Source organism: Ochotona curzoniae, unplaced genomic scaffold, assembly GCF_017591425.1.
Source record: "Ochotona curzoniae isolate NIBS_2020 unplaced genomic scaffold, NIBS_Ocur_1.0 scaffold_4506, whole genome shotgun sequence".
NCBI lineage: Eukaryota > Metazoa > Chordata > Mammalia > Lagomorpha > Ochotonidae > Ochotona > Ochotona curzoniae.
Genome location: NW_024467119.1, coordinates 29901127 through 29916948, shown reverse-complemented (window position 1 = coordinate 29916948; position 15822 = coordinate 29901127). Strand labels below are relative to the sequence as shown.

The 15822-nt window shown below is 46.1% G+C and overlaps 1 protein-coding gene across 2 annotated transcripts in view; it reads right to left on the bottom strand.

Annotated features, from left to right (window-relative positions):
• Positions 1-4864, bottom strand: part of HERC3 (HECT and RLD domain containing E3 ubiquitin protein ligase 3) — a 99444-nt gene extending 94580 nt beyond the window's left edge. For both annotated transcript variants that reach the window (XM_040967062.1, XM_040967064.1), the window contains exons 1-2: positions 4751-4864; positions 2613-2673 (exon numbers count right to left, since the gene is read on the bottom strand). The gene's annotated coding sequence lies outside the window, so the exon portion shown is untranslated. The remainder of the gene's footprint in view (positions 1-2612; positions 2674-4750) is intronic.
• Positions 4865-15822: the final 10958 nt, after the last annotated feature.

The following is a 15822-nucleotide window of genomic DNA, read 5'->3' as shown; positions in this document are numbered from 1 at the left end:
AGCCAGATTCCCACAATTTCAGGCTGCAGATAGTTCTGCTTTTCAGCTCAAGTTAGATAAAGCCGCCCAATGCAGTACATCAATCAATCAATCAATCAATCAATCACAGTGTTGTGTCCTGGCTTCTCCATTTCGGACCCAGCTCCCCTGCTAGTAGCATGGGAAAGCAGCAGCAGCAGATGGCCCAAGTGCTCGAGCCCTGCACCCAGAGGCATCTCCTGGCTGCAGCCTGGCTGAACCCTGGTCCTTGCAGCCATTTAGGGAGTAAGCCAGCAGATGGAAAGTTAGTTAGTTTGTTTCTTTGTCTCTCTCTCTCTCTTTCTCTTTTCTTTCTTTTTCTCTCCCTCTCTCTTCCCCTTTTCTCTAACTCTGTTATGGGATGTAGCCAGTGATAGCCAGCACCCATTGACAGTGGACAAATGAAATGTGACTGTGTCCCCTATCCTCTGTCCTGAAGGTGTGTCCTAACAGCAATGGAATGTTAATTCCATCCTCGGCCACTCCCCTCTTGCCTACTTGAGATTCACCTATCATCTGAAAGGGGACAGTTTTCAAAGGACTCCCCTCATAAGCCCCTTTAAAAGGCTTGTAAAGAAAAGTCTCTCTCTCTGGTCAGGTGCTTACATTACTCTGGCACCTCGGCTCTTGGCTGACCCAGGACAGGTAATCCACTGAGCATGGTCCCTGTGTACTGCTTAGATGGACAATGGCTATAGCAATGCTATTTCTGGTTTGTGTACTATCAGGAGTTGCAGGAGGGTGAGGCCCAGCAGTGATGGAATGTAGGCAGAGAAGCCATAAAAGGTTAATGTCTGCAGCTCTGTAAGCGTGTCCAGGTTATTCGTTGCATGTCTCTAAGGATAACTTATATTGTTGGGGAAGCTGGGACATAGGTCTTCAGCTTAACACATGGACTTAAGGGTAGTGACAACTTGTTCCTCTTGGGGTTATGTTTGATTGGATTATGATTGGTTGGAATATGTTTGTTTGGATTGCCTTGTGGACTTGTGTTTTGCTATTTCTAATGTGCTCCATTATCACCAAGCTTAGTTAATAAAGACTCCTTAATAAACCTTAGACATGTCTGGTGTGATCTCACTCGCACCCCGTAACACTTCAAATAAAATAAACCTATTTTAAAATAAAATACCATCTCTTTTCACAATGGAAAGCTTTCTAGGGCCCAGCACGATGGCTCAATGACTAAATCTTCATCTTGTATGCCCTGGGATTCCATGTGGGAGTCGGTTCATGTTCCGGATGCTCTACTTCCCATCCAGCTACCTGCTTACTGCGGTCTGAGAAAGCAGTAGCGGATAGCCTAAAGCCTTGGGACCCTGCACCTGCATGGGAGACTCAGAGAGGCTCCTGGTTTCGGATCAGCTCAGCTCCAGGTACTGCAGCCACTTGGGGAGTGAACCAGCAGACTGAGGATCTTTCTCTCCCTGTCCTCCTCTCCGTAAATCTGACCTATCTTTCTAATAAAAATATTTTTAAAAATTAAAAAGCATTTTACAAGTGCTGCTGTCAGAAAATGGTGAGCTTCAAAATCACAAACTAGAACTGAGGAGCGGATGTTCATGATGAGAGATTGAGCTTCCTCGAAGTACCCAATCCCTAGAAACTAGTACACAGCAGGGGCTCAACAAGCAGGAGCTCAACAAGACAAATTCACAATTGTTAGGACTGCGAGTTTACTATACATTTGGTCTGGTCTCCAAACTTTACATAGGTGGTTTAATTTACACTTTGTCAAATCAAAGATACCCAACAGCCAGCACTCTTACAGGAAAGGGGGAATGTAAATTGACAAAACCACCTTGAAAACCCCCAAGGCAGAACAAGGTTAAGTCTCCCAGCAGAACATATGCAAATAAGCAGCTTAAATGGAAACTGACAAACGTAGTGAAGACAGGAATTCAGTCTCCCTTACCAGACCCTAAACTTCACCTTCTCAAACAGGACCCCATACATCTCTCAAACAAAAGGAAGTCAAGCCACAAAAGGCACACCCTTTCTTCCACTCTGCAACTAAGAGTTTAAGGTGGAGGTTGTGCGTAATGGGTGTGTTCATACTGGGTATATTACTGGCAATGTATAGCAAGGCTAAACCTAGGTCAGCCAGTGCAAGGGGGGGCAGGAATGAGCAAAGCAACCCCAATAGCTTAACTAAACTGGCTTCCTCGGTCACCCGGACTTACAAAGAAACAGTTCACTTACTCTGCTCCCAGCAAGCACTCTTCCTGAATGCAGTAAATGTCTAAATGGGGCCGAGCTCTATCATTACCGAGCTAATCTTATTAAAGAGGCCTTAAAGTCCACTTGAGGCTAGCTCTAAGCAGGGCATTTATATTCCTAACAGCGTTTTAATGCAGCGGAGGCCTTGGGGACTTTGCTCCTGGAAGTAAGAGGTGGAAACAGAAGCCAAAAACCATGGATGTCTGTGGTCCCCAGGTGCTCCTCAAGGCCTCACAGCAGAAGCAGGCACGAGGAGGTGAGAAGGCCCCTCCCTCGCCACCAGCCTGACTGCCTGAATCATGTATGGCATCTGTGCAGGCGGGAGCAGCTCCAACGACAGGAGAAGCCCACCCTGACAACACGAAGTCACTTACCACCAATCACACACAGGACTCTGAAGGAGCAGCCAGACCTATCCCAGCTCACCATGCAGCTCTGTAAATGAAGGAAATAAGAATGAACCTGAGTACAGAATCGGAGTGCTGCCAGGGTACAGCAAGCAAAAAAGGCAGAAGAAAACTTCCGAAAACAAGAATATCTTTCAATTATGCAAGCTCCGCTACTCCCCAGTCAGTGTATCCTAAGACTTCCATTTGGTCCAAACGCAGTAAGATAACCTCTAATTAGCTCTGAAGACATCCACCACCTCGAAACATCAGCTAGAGACATCATGATGTAAAACTCCAGCCATCTTGATAGACAGTAGTGCTGTTGTCTTAAAATCTCCAGCTTGTACAAGGAAGAGCAATGGCTAGAAAATTCCACACTGTCTGTTGTCTTTGTCTGCCCACGGAGCACACAGAGCATGGAGTTTTCAGTCATATCTATTATGGAGATCATCCTCTATCACCTTGCTGCATGGACCATTCCATTTGCAGAATACTACCCGCATTTACAAAACGGATGCAAAGCTAATGTTTCCAGCAGGGGCACTACTCTCACTGTGGATTAAGGGTGTTTCTAATTGATCGCACCAATCTCAAGAAACTTCAATTTAAGCAATGATATAGCCAGCGGCTTCACCCTCACCATCAGACTATTATGGAATCCTGTTTGACTTTTGGGTTTTGTTTTCTCAAAAATGAACCCTCAGCTACTCCCTGCCACAGTAGGACTGGGTTTTGGGGGTTGTTTTGTTTTGTTTTTTCTTGCCAAAGGAGAAGCTATACTCTTGCAGAGATTTTCAACCTGTCTCCTGGATTCATTCCTGCATTGCACTTTGTCCAGAAGGTTCCTAGCTTTCTGGGGTCAGACAAGGATGTGGCATATGTAATTCACCTATTTTGTTCTAAAATATTTAATTCGCTTATGTTAGCTTTCCCCTTTAGCTTTCCGCCTCAGAGCGCAGGAAAACACTAAGGGAAAGAGCGTGCCGTAAGCCGCCTAAAGCATGATACCCTCTCTCCCCAGCCCCTGCCTTTAGAAAGCTGGGTAATCCGCTCCTGATTTCTGGTTCCCCAGTCTGGATGTTATCAAATCATCAACCAAAAGACTCTAGAAATAGCTTCCTATTTGTGGAAAGAGCCAGAAGGCACACAAAAATGGAAGGGTGCTCTCGAATCGTCCCTTCCCAGAGCATGTGGTGCGTGACACACACCAACAAGATCCTAGAAGACTCAGCAGGGAACTGAAAGGGACCTCCTACCCGGGTTCATTTCAAAGCCCAAGTACCCAGGCACCAGCCGCCGGCAAAGTTCAAACACCTATTCCCTGGAGCTCAGGCGCCCGCACAGCATCCAAGCACGGTCGCAGTTGCTGTCTCCATCACCCGCTCCTCCGCTCCGTCTGGTTTGCCTGGTTGGCCCACTCGGTTACACTTACACTGCCTCCCCGAGTCGCACCTGGCGCCTGCCGCGCATTTACGTGTCCCCCCCCCCCCATACACACACGTGTCCGCACGCCCCCTCGCTGCCCGCTCCACCTGGAGGCGCGGCCTCTCCAGCTCCTCGGACGCCGTGGCCCGCGCGCGTCCTCGACGCAAACTCCTCACGGCAGCCGTGGGAGTCCCTCCACTCAAGGAGGCCTCGCCGGCTCTCACACCCTTCCCGCCGGGCAGCCAGCCGAGCGCCCCGGAATTTCAATAGGAGCAAGGGAGGAGACAGGACGGGGGAGCCCTCGCTGGGAGTCTCAGCGTCGCTATTCCTCCGTGGCTGCGGGCAACCGGGACAGGGGAGCGGACGCTTCCATTTTTATCGTATTCAGTTTTATTTTAAGGCTCTCAGCATTTCCCAGCGCGGGGCTGTCTGGCAGAAGGGTGAACCCCTCCCCACCCCCACCCCTCCGAGAACAGCGGGCAGGGGCGCGCGAGGCCCACGGGGCGCCCCGACCTCCTCGCGCCGAGGCAGCGGTCCTCGCACCGAGGGTCCCCTGCAGCTGCCCCCGCCACTACCTCCGCCGCCACCCGAGGCGCGCGAGCCGCGAAGCCGCCCCTCGCCGTGCGCGATGGAACGCGGCAGCCACAGCTGCGCGGCGGCGCCCTGCTCCCCAGCATCCCGGCCTCCGCCCCACGCACCTCCGCAGCAGCCGGACAGCAGCCCGGGGATTCCACCAGTCACAGCTCCTCTGGCCCGGGAAGGGGTTTCTCCGTTTTCGGCGTCACAATAATAAGGAAGTTTCCTCGTGAGCCTGAGGCGGCGGAATGCGCGAGGTGAAGGACTTCCCACACGGCCAATGGGCGTCCTTCTGGGGCAGACCCGTGCCAATGGCGGCTGCGGCGGAGCCGGCCGGAGGCGGGACGGGGAGGGGTCCCCGCGGGCGGGGAGGAGGGGAGAGGCCCAAGCTGGAGAGCGAGGGTGACAGGACCCGAGGGGCCGAGCCAGGGGACCGCGGCGCGGGTGTGTCGGCCTGACACTGCGGGGCACAGTACGCTCGCGCTAGAATAGGACTGCTTCTCCCTGGCGGGGAAGCAGCCGGGGCTGGCCAGCTTTTACCAGGTCAGCTTTGGTTCTTTAATCATTTAGTCAGAGGTGACCGGCAGCCCCTGCGCTGGGGGCAAAGCTAAAAGGGTGCGTGCCAGAGCCTTAGGCTTTCCGCGCCGTCGGAGGAGTGACCGGAGCGCTGCGCAAGGACGCAAGGACTCGGAGCGGCACGGGAGACTTGGAGGCGCGCGGCGAGTGCCCAGTTGAGAGTTGAGGCTCGGCTGGGCTAGCCGAGTGGGCGGAAGGAAGCAAAGAGGGCGTGGAAACCCTGCGGGGAGCGTGGAAAGGAATAGCTAAGCATCGTCATCATCGGAAATACACCTTTGGCCTCAAACCCAGTAATTATTTAATTTTTTTTAAAAAAGTTTGCCTTTGCCTTCTTCCACTTTTCCCCCACCCCGACCCCTTGTCAAGGTCACAGGAGCTTTCAGACTGGACCTGGTCCTTACCCGATCCACAGCTAATCTCTGGAAGAAAACATTCTGATAAAAGGCAGCTGCCTGGCTCCCACCCCTTGGAACGCAGAACACTGGGATAGCCCGGCTTCAGCCCAAAGGAATGGCTGTGGCAGTGAAAGTTCCTTTACCACCTGGCATTGGCACCAGGAAGGCAGTTTGAGGCCAGTCTCTTCCAGTCTGCAGTCACCTGCTCCGGCAGCCTCAAGGTTTTGAGCAATAGTAGACTTCCCACCTCCCCCACCCAGCAAGGGGCGGGGAGGGGGTGGAGAATGGGACAATTTGGCTGGCACAGGAACCCTTGTAAAGTGAGGCGAATTGGCAAACACCCTGAGAAGAGGCTAAGAAAAGCAGGCTCTCAGTTACTGAGTGGCTAACCAAGAAAATAATACTGGACACTGGGCACAGGAGGAGCACAGTTCACCAATGCTCTGGGTGTACGGTCTGTCACACAGGCATAATCCCAATTTAAGAGTCGGGACCACCAAAGATCTGGGGAGCTGGCCAAAGAGGCATCAGAGCAGGAAGGAGAGAGTTCCAGTTCCGGGAGTTCAGTGTTGGGGGTTGGTGTAACTAGCCCACTGCAAGGTGGTTTTTCATGCAGAATTTCCGCCCCCCCCAGGGGGGGCGCAGAGATTGGTTATCCCAGACTGAGGCCTGCAGACATGGTAAGAGCAATGGCTAAATAACGAGCTACCACACTGCCTCTTGCTCTACCAAGCACCCAGAACTCTGGTAACTAGCTCATTGGTAAGTCAGTGAAGACAACACAGTGCTTTAGAAATTTTAATTGAACCAATGTTAAAAATAAATGCCAATTTCTCCCCAATAAGTAGGTCCTACTCTATTTACCAAGTGGGCTCAGTAACATATATATTCTTACATTTTTATTGGCTGGTTTTATTTGAAATGCAGGGGGACAGGGATAAATATATCTGCTGCCAGGAGAAACCAGGAGACAGGGACTCAGTCTGGATCTCTGAGGTGGGGGTCAGGTACCCACCTACTTGAGCCATCACCTGCCACCTCCCAGCGTGTGCATTGGCAGGAAGCTGGGATAGGAAGAAGACCCAGATGCAGACATGCCAGGCAGTGTCATAATCCATGCACCAAATGCCCGTGCCTTGGGAGAATGTATCCACACAGATTTGAAGAGGCTACATTTCAATAGCCTCATTCCCCAAGCATTTCTTCCTGCCTTTCCATGTGTTTTCCAACAGACACACCATAAATTGAGCCACACCCTGTGGCTACATTGGTGAGCAAAACGGCACGACCCCTAAGCCATCGAGGGAGAAGCAAATGTTCCTCAAATAATCACACCAAGGAATATGCAGTTGCTAACCATGCTTTTACAAAAGAGATATACACTTATGTAAAACAATAACAAAGCCTAACCATAGCTGTTGTCAGGAAGAAGGGATGATGTGGTTCAGCTCCAACCCTGGGCAGAGAATTACTAGGGATAGGGAAATGCAGCTAGGGCTGTTGCATTTCCATTTACACAGGTGATCTGCTCCAATTCTTCACAGCTCATTTCTTAAAAAGCATATGCATGATTTTACTTTTAAAATGGTCTCGGTCTGTCGCCGTCCACCAGCGACACTAGAATGATGAGGAACTCTCTCGAGGGTCTGGAAAAACAGGAACCGCCACCGCAACCCACACACACACGCCAAACACATGCAAACTAACGAACCAGCGAACGAAAAGGGCTTTATTGCTGAAAGCAGGCTGCTTATATACAGTTCTCCACCAATCACTTCTCCCCATGGGTCCACTGGGCACTACCTTATAGGCCGGTAGCAATGACATAATCGCAGTGAGGGCATCAGCCTATCCCCATGACTTCCTGTTTGCCTACTGGCAGGACCAACTCCGCCTCCTGGCCTTCAGGTAGCCGCCATCTTGCGACTGCCTATCATACGTGTAAGGTTGGCCGCTCCCCCACATCGGTCAAATAAAAATATCCTTGTGTTAAGCTTACTTGCCCTATAGACAGACATTCACTTTGGTAAACAGAGAAAAACAAATGGATTTCTGATGCTTCTTGATGAACCCTGTGGATAAAAACAGGTAGCCCAGTGGCTAAATCCTTGCCTTGCATGCACTGGAGATCTCATATGGGTGCCAATTCATGTCCTGACTCCTCCACTTCCATCCAGCTCCCTGTGTGTGGCCTGGGAAAGCAGTCAAGGAAGGCCCTGAGCCCTTGAACCCTGCACCCGCGTGGGAGACCCAGAAGAATCTGATTTCTGCCTTCAGATCAGCTCAGCTCCAGCCATTGTGGCAACTGGGGAAGGGAACCAATGAATGGAAGATCTTTCTCTATGTCCTTCTCTCTGTATATCTGCCTTTCCAATAAAAACAAATAAATCTTAAATTTGGCCAGGACAGTCTGTCTCTTAGACACACTTTTTTTTTAGCATTTTATTATTATTATTATTATTATTATCATTTTATGATACAGTTCCATAGGCTTCTGGCATTTCCCTTATCCCCTCCCCAATTCCCTCCTCCCACCTAGTTCCTCTATATCATTACTAAAATATAGTTCTTCATACACAGTCATATGTCCATCATTGTGGGCATGGACAATGACAGAGAGTCCAACACCCTATTGTCAAGATATAGCACACAGTTTCATTGCAAGTCCATCTTTATCTGGAAGTAGAACACTTTTAAAGACTATGGTCCTCATCTCCAGGAACGGAAAGCACTGGTTGTTCAAATCACGTGCACCTTGTATAGTTACATAGTGATCAAGGTGCCTCTTAGCTGCCTTCCCCCCAGAGGAGTACCCATTGTCTCAATCCAGGATTATTTTCCAGGGAAAACCCTGTTGTGAAATTTTATTGGTTTTGGCTATTAAATAAAACATGTGTGTAAGCTGTGCTTACTAAAAACAGCCCTCTAGCACACATCGATTTACTATTAGGAAAAACAGAAGACAGACATCATGGCAAATGAATATCACCATCCATCAAATAGTCATTAAATATTATTGGATCTTTCTTATGGGTAGTATTGCCAAATGAAGGAGTCTCATTCCTGACACCAAGGAGCTATTACGATGTATTTTAATTTTCTAAAACTACTCAGAGTGTTTGCATTTTTTCTCTCGGAAGTCATTTGGCTGAAGCACAAAAACTTACCTTAAATATGAGACACTCATCGTTATCCCATGAGTTAAAATGCATGCATGTTAACAGGACTGAATGTTGAATGTTCTCTCAGAAAGCCAGGAGGTTGAGTATTGGCTTGTCTCCAGAGATTTCACAGCAAGAACGCCCTTAGAAAGTGAAAATGACTATGAAGCTCTATCTATTTAAAAGACCCCCAAAACAGTACTCAGAAACAGCATCCAACATATCACCAAGATTGCACTGGCAAAATGAATTCTTGGGGAAATGCAAACAAAATCAGGTTTGCCCAAGTGCATATACACCTTAACTGCCAAAACCAAGCAGCTGGTTTACCTTGCCAGAGGCAAAGAAGCACACTTTTCAATAATTAACTTGTGCAAAACCAAAATAAAATCATAGAAGTGAAATACTCCCTTTCCTTAAAGGTTGACTAAATCTGGGTCAAATGAAGTCTTAAAAGATTTTATTACAAACTCAGAAAGCTAAATGGAACTTTGGTGATATCAAGAAGGCATGCATGTAACAATACTGGACAGTTTTATAGGTTGGCTATAAAATCTGGCAACGCAAAGATCCATAATAACTGGTTTGTTATAATACCACATGATATGTTTGATGACATTACAAAATATGCTTAAAGGAGTTATTCCTTGGAACAGCGAATGCTTCATTTTACAGTGACTGTGATACAGTCACTCAACATTTTCCTCAATCTTAACAAAAGTAGCTACATGTTGTGGGCCTCCTTAGAGTTGATTAGTGCTCCTTGGGATGGGCAGGAACAGGAACGGGGCTTGTAGCTAAAAACACCTAGCCTAATTGGACTCATCTGTACTCAATTTCCTGGCTAAATTAGGACGGGCGAGGAGTATATAAGGAGAGGTGAAGACACAATAAAGGGAGACTTTGCAGAGACTTCTACCATCACTGGTCTTGTGTCAGTGCTTCATCCCCAGACCCTCTCCCTGTCCACATTACTAGCTCTGCTGGTTGGAGCACCTGCAGTACCACCTTGGTTTATTTTGCCCTGAGTTTTACTAAATAAATCTGCAGCGTTAGCACATCCTAGAGAAGTAAGAAAGTGTTCTCAATCCATAAAATCCACAAGTTTTACTTAATAGAAAACTTGCAAAAAGTAGAGATGCACACTGCAATATATCTTCACTTCCCTGTATGCTAGTCCCCATGATACAGTTCATCCATGAGAATATACGTATATACATATTTACCTATTGTGTATTTCGCATGAAGGATGCCTTATATCAGTGAGAACATGTGATATTTGTCCTTTTGGAATTGGCTTACTTCAATGAGCATAATGGTCTCCAGTTGGAACCATTTTGTTGCAAATGGTAGAATTTTATTCTTTTTAATAGCTGAATAATTTCATGGGGTCAGAGGTACCATAGTTTCGTTTTCCTTTTTTTTCTTTTCTCTTCTTTCTTTCTTGTTTTGTACCATTGTTTTGTCATCCATTCCTCTTTCCATGGGCATCTCTACTCCCGCATAAAAAGAGGATTCCCAATGAAACTGCTAAATATACCTTGACGATATGATACTAGATTTTCTATCACTGCCTACATCTGCAATGCCATGATACACTTAAATAGCAGAATGTTGCACTTGTGACTGCTGCTCAAGGACCGTGCTATTGTAATAATATGGGCAAAAAAAGTGGGCAGTGGGGAATGGGAAGGGAGGAAGGGCAGGTGAAGGAGGGAATCAATATACCTGCAAAATTATCATGGAAAATAGTAATAAAAATAACTGCAAAAATAATAATAATATTGTGTTTCCAGACTTTGGTGCCACCCTTTATATAAAGAGGGCCTGGTACAATTACATTAACCTTATATTTGCCAAGATATTTACTTTTACATTATTTATTAACATATTGCTCTAACATTATAGATATTATAGCTACTAAAGTTGATTGGTTCCCTCTTTCTGGTGGCTCTTGAAAGCCTAAAGCAAAATCAGTGCCTTCTCTTTACAGAATCTTCATTTCTGCATCTTTCTTTAAAGTCAGTGATAGTAAATGAAGTCAGTGATTATAAAATAAATGCAATTAAGAACATATAAGACCATGCAAATCTACTGTATCCTTTGCCTAGGTCAACAAGAAAGAAGAGACTGTGAAAAACAATCCAAAACTATGTGCTTAATAAACACTCCCTTCTAAAGAGGAAAGTCATCAACTATCGGGATCCCAGCAACAGTTAAAAAGGGGAAAGGAACAGGTAAGATGGCAACTCCGCTAAGGTTTGGAAGATGAAACTGTGTGGGCAGCAGGGCTTCAAGACTGAGCTTCTAAAACAAACATCTGTTTTCAGATCAAAAGAATATTTCTAACAGATAACAAAACTTCAAAGCTGACTTTTTTTCCTAGATGGAAATAAGATGGGGCATTTTTACTAACAGTTTGTTCATCATTTAAGTACAAGTGTGGTGATACTCCAAGGTCCCCTGGCATACAGCAATTAAGATAATACCAATTATCTGGACAATTTCATATTGAGATTATTTCAAACACCTGTTTTTAGATGTGTGGAATTATCAGAGCTGTGGTTTTTTGAAATATTTAAATCCTACTAGACATAATAAATTCTTTTCCTATATAAGTATTGGGTTTCCTTAAACAAATTAAGTAACTTTTGAAATGATACAGATGGCAATGCATGATATTATCAAATTTTTCCCTTCAGGTGTAACCCATATAACATCATGACCTATGCTTTCCTTAAAAAAAAATTCTAGGGACCCGGCACGGTAGCCTAGTGACTTAAGTCCTCGCCTTGAACACGCCGTGATCCCATATGGGCACTGGTTCTAATCCTAGCAGCCCCACTTCACATCCAACTCCCTGCTTGTGGCCTGGAAAAGCAGTCGAGGATGGTCCAGAGCATTGGGACCTTGCACCTGTGTGGGAGACCTGGAAGAGCTCCTGGCTTCAGATTGGCTCAGTTACAGCCATTGCAGTCACTTGGGGAGTGAATCATCAAATGGAAGATCTTCCTGTCTCTCCTCCTCTCTGTATATCTGCCTTTCCAGTAAAAATAAATAAATCTAAAAAAATTCTAGTTCCTTATTTCTTTGAGAAAGAGAACTCCCATTTGCTGGTTCTTTTCCCAAATACCTGAAAAGGCCAGGACTGGGTCAGGCTGAAGCCAGAAGCTGGAACTCAATCCAGGTCTCTTGAGCAGGAAGCAGAAACCCAGTTACACAGCCACCCAAGGTCTACACTGGCAGGGAGCTGGATCAAGAACCAGATCAGAGACATGTACATCTTAATGACTAAACAAAATGCCCACCCTCTCCATTGCACACTTTCTTAAAATGAAACAACTGTTTGCAGGCCTTCCTAGGACAATAATGATGACATTTACTGCCTATTTTATCAACGAGAAGCTATAACATGATGTGACAGTAAATAAAAACAACAGCAACAACAAAAATTACCTAAAGAAATGTGTTTAAAGAGTTGTTAGATGAACATAATATAGGTCCAAAGCAGATTTTCAAAACAAAAGGCATCTATATTCATTTTCTGAGAAATACTAGTAAGTACCTCCAGAATTAACTATAGGGAAAAAATAGGCAATTCAAAATACACTTTTTTTAAAAAAAAGATTTATTTGGGCCCAGTGCAGTGGCCTAGTGGCTAAAGTCCTCGCCTTGAAATGCACCAAAATCCCATATGGGTGCCGGTTCTAATCCTGGCAGCTCCACTTCCCATTCAGCTCCCTACTTGTGGCCTGGGAAAGCAGTCTAGGATAGACCAAAGCCTAGGGACCCTGCACCCATGTGGGAAACCTGGAAAGAAGTTCCTTGCTCTTGGCTTCAGATCAGTGCAGCACCGGCTGTTGCATTCACTTGAAGAATAAATCATCAGATGGAAGATCTTCCTCTCTGTCTCTCTTCCTCTCTGTACATCTGACTTTGCAATAAAAGTAAATAAATTTTTTTTTGAGGAGAGACAGAGAGGAAGATGTTCCATCTGCTGATTCACTCTCCAAGTAGCTACAATGGCCAGAGCTGCACCAACCTGAAACCAGGAGCCAGGAGCTCTTCCGGGTCTTCCACATGGGTGCAGGGTCTCAAGTCATCCTTAACTGCTTTCCCAGGCCACAAGCAGGGAGCTGGATGGGAAGTGGGGCTGTCAGGATTAGAAGTGATACAAATCTGTAAGGAATGAGAAAAGGATATTTAGGACACAAAATCTTGATTCTGATTAGAGTCCACTGTGCAATCACTCTGTGTTAGAACAGAATCTTGCAATGGTGTCATCACCATGGGAAAAGAACCAGCAAACTGCAGTTCTTGCTCTCTTTCAAATTAGCAAGACAAAGCCCTTGCCTGCTGTACCAGCATCCTCTGTCTGGTTCAAGTCCTGGAGACTCTGCTTCCAATAAACCTACCTGCTAATGTGCCTAAGGAAGCAGCCAACGCCCAAGTCCTTGAGGCCCCGCATCCACATGAGAGACCCAGAAAAAGTTCCTGGCTTCAGATCGGCTCAATTCCAGCTGTTGTGGCCATTTGGGGAGTGAACCAACAGATGGAAGATCTCTCTCACCTCTCTCTTTGTAACTTTCAAATAAAAAAGAAATAAATCTTTTTTAAAGCTAGTATCTTTATTTAATGGGATTATCAGCAGGCATGCTTTCTTTTTGCTTTAAATTGTCTCTACAGTAAGTCAAGTCCTCTTCTAAAGAAAGGTTCAGCAAGCGGCAGCCACGTGACTATCTAGTGAATTCTGAGGTAGCTCCTCTGGCTTCATTGCTCGGCTGTCATCTTTCTCTTCCTCTTTGCTTTGTCTTCCATTTTCTCATTCCTGTCACTGTCCAGAGGCTGAGGAATATGCTGCTTCACAAAGCTTACCTCAGTACTAGTTCTGTGTAACCCTCTGTTTCTGGTGGTGCCCTTTGAGAAGCTCCTTTGGATTGTACCTCTCCATCTCCGAAAGCTGTAAGTGTGCAAAGTCACATGGAAGCAGCAGCTGCATCCTGTAGGCTGCTAACTGTGGGGGACCCACTGAATCTGCTCTGCCATGGCGATCCCAGCTCAGCTGTAAAATGTCTACTCTCCCAACTGTTCCTCCAGTTGACCTAATCTGCGTTCACAGGTCCTGCCCAGCAGGAGTAGGCAACGTCCAGCCTGCGGGTTATACAGGGCCTGTGGGACCATTTGGTATGTCAAGCCAACCACAGGCAGGACTCAAAATTTAGTATATCTATATAGACTGGTTTTTAACTGATAATTTTGTATGTTCAGGGAAGGTTGCTATAAATATCCAAATGACCCTTGGTAGAAAACAGCTTCCTCCTGCTCTGCTCCAATGGCATGACTGTTAGTCCTCCAGCCTGAAAGGCATAATTTCCTGGTCCTTCTGGATTGCAGCTCCACATTTAATCTGATTGTGCTGATGACTGTCAGATGCTGTCTGGAGGCAGTCGCCCACCATGGACACTGCCTCGCAGACCTCGAATTCATCAAAGCGATCAGTATTTTTAATGAAGCTCTCAATTTCCTGGGTATATTTTGACTCAACTGAATGAAGCTCTAGCTCCCACGACTAGTTGCAAAAAGACCCTGAGGAGGCCAACACAATGGCTCAACTTGCTAATTATCCACCTCCAAACACCAGTATCCCTTAAGGGGACCGGTTCATGTCCCAGCTGCTCCACTGCCCGTGCAGCTCCCTGCTTGTGGTCTGGGAGAGCAGTAGAGGATGGCCCTGCAACCATGTGGGACACCTGGACAAACTTTAGGCTCCTGGCTTCAGATCAGCTCATCTCGAGCCATTGTGACTATCTGGGAAGTGAACCAGCAGATAGAAGATCTGTCTCTCCTTTATGTAAATCTGCCTTTCCATTGAAAAAGGTAAATTTAAAAAAAAAAAAGGAAAAGAAAATAATCCTGGGTCTTAAATATCCCAATTCCACTTCTCACATTACAGAAAGATAGTCTTGGCTGTCGTCTCCATGTTCCCATAACTCGGCAATCCATGCCAGCTATCTCCATGCTTGTAGGCTGTCTTTCCAAGCATTGTCTCCATGACTAGTGCATTGAGCCAACTGTAAGTGCCAGTGAAGTCAACATTGTCTTCCCTAGCACTCTCAATTCCTTCCATGGTAGTATTCAAATCAAATCATCAATTTTCAAATGTAATAAAATTAGTAGAAATGGCTTCTGATAATATAGTGTGGTTTGCTTTCCTTTTAATTTTGTACTTGATTTCCACAAGTGAATGAAGCTGTAGCGCCACTATGTAGTTACCTATCATGGTCTGGGCAGGGGCAGGCACTAGCATGAAGTGAGCTCCGTGGCACCCTGTGTAGAATCTTATTACATGCATTCTGATGGTACCTTCAAGGTTCCTTTGTAGTATTAATTTTTATGTATTTGAGAGGCGGATAACTGAAGAGACACAGAAACAGAGCACTCATCTGCTGGCTTACTGCTCCAGAGGTGCACTACAGCCTGGCCCGGGCCAGAGCTTGGGACCAGGAACTCGAGCTGGGTCTCCCATGTAGGTGGCTGGGGCCCAGTTACTCAAGCCCTGGTTGATATCTCCCAGGGTGTGCCTTTTAAAGGAAGGCACATGAGCAGCAGAGCGAGGGATCAAGACCAGGGACTGCCAGGTAGGATGTGGGCATCCTAACCTAGGTCTCAACCACCAAGCCAAACATGTCACCCTTCAAGGTTAATTTTAGCCTTCCTATGCCATTTTCTCACTGCACTCATTTTCTTACATACTTAATAAGAAACAACCTGTTATTCTCTTCATACGAGTAATACAGACTCACTACATCAATCTGTTAACTACATAAAGAGATAAAGGTGATTTAGTCTTGCACTAATTACATAATATTCTTGAGTTTGGAATTTCTTAATGCATATTATGCTTTCTTTTTAAGTGGTTTAGTTGAGGCTGGTTTTATGGTACAGTGGACTAAGACACTATCCATCATGCTGGCATCCCATATAGGTGCTTTTTCAAGTCCCAGCTGATCCACTTCTAATCCAGTTCCCTGTTTATGTGCCTAGGAAAGCAACCAAGGACAA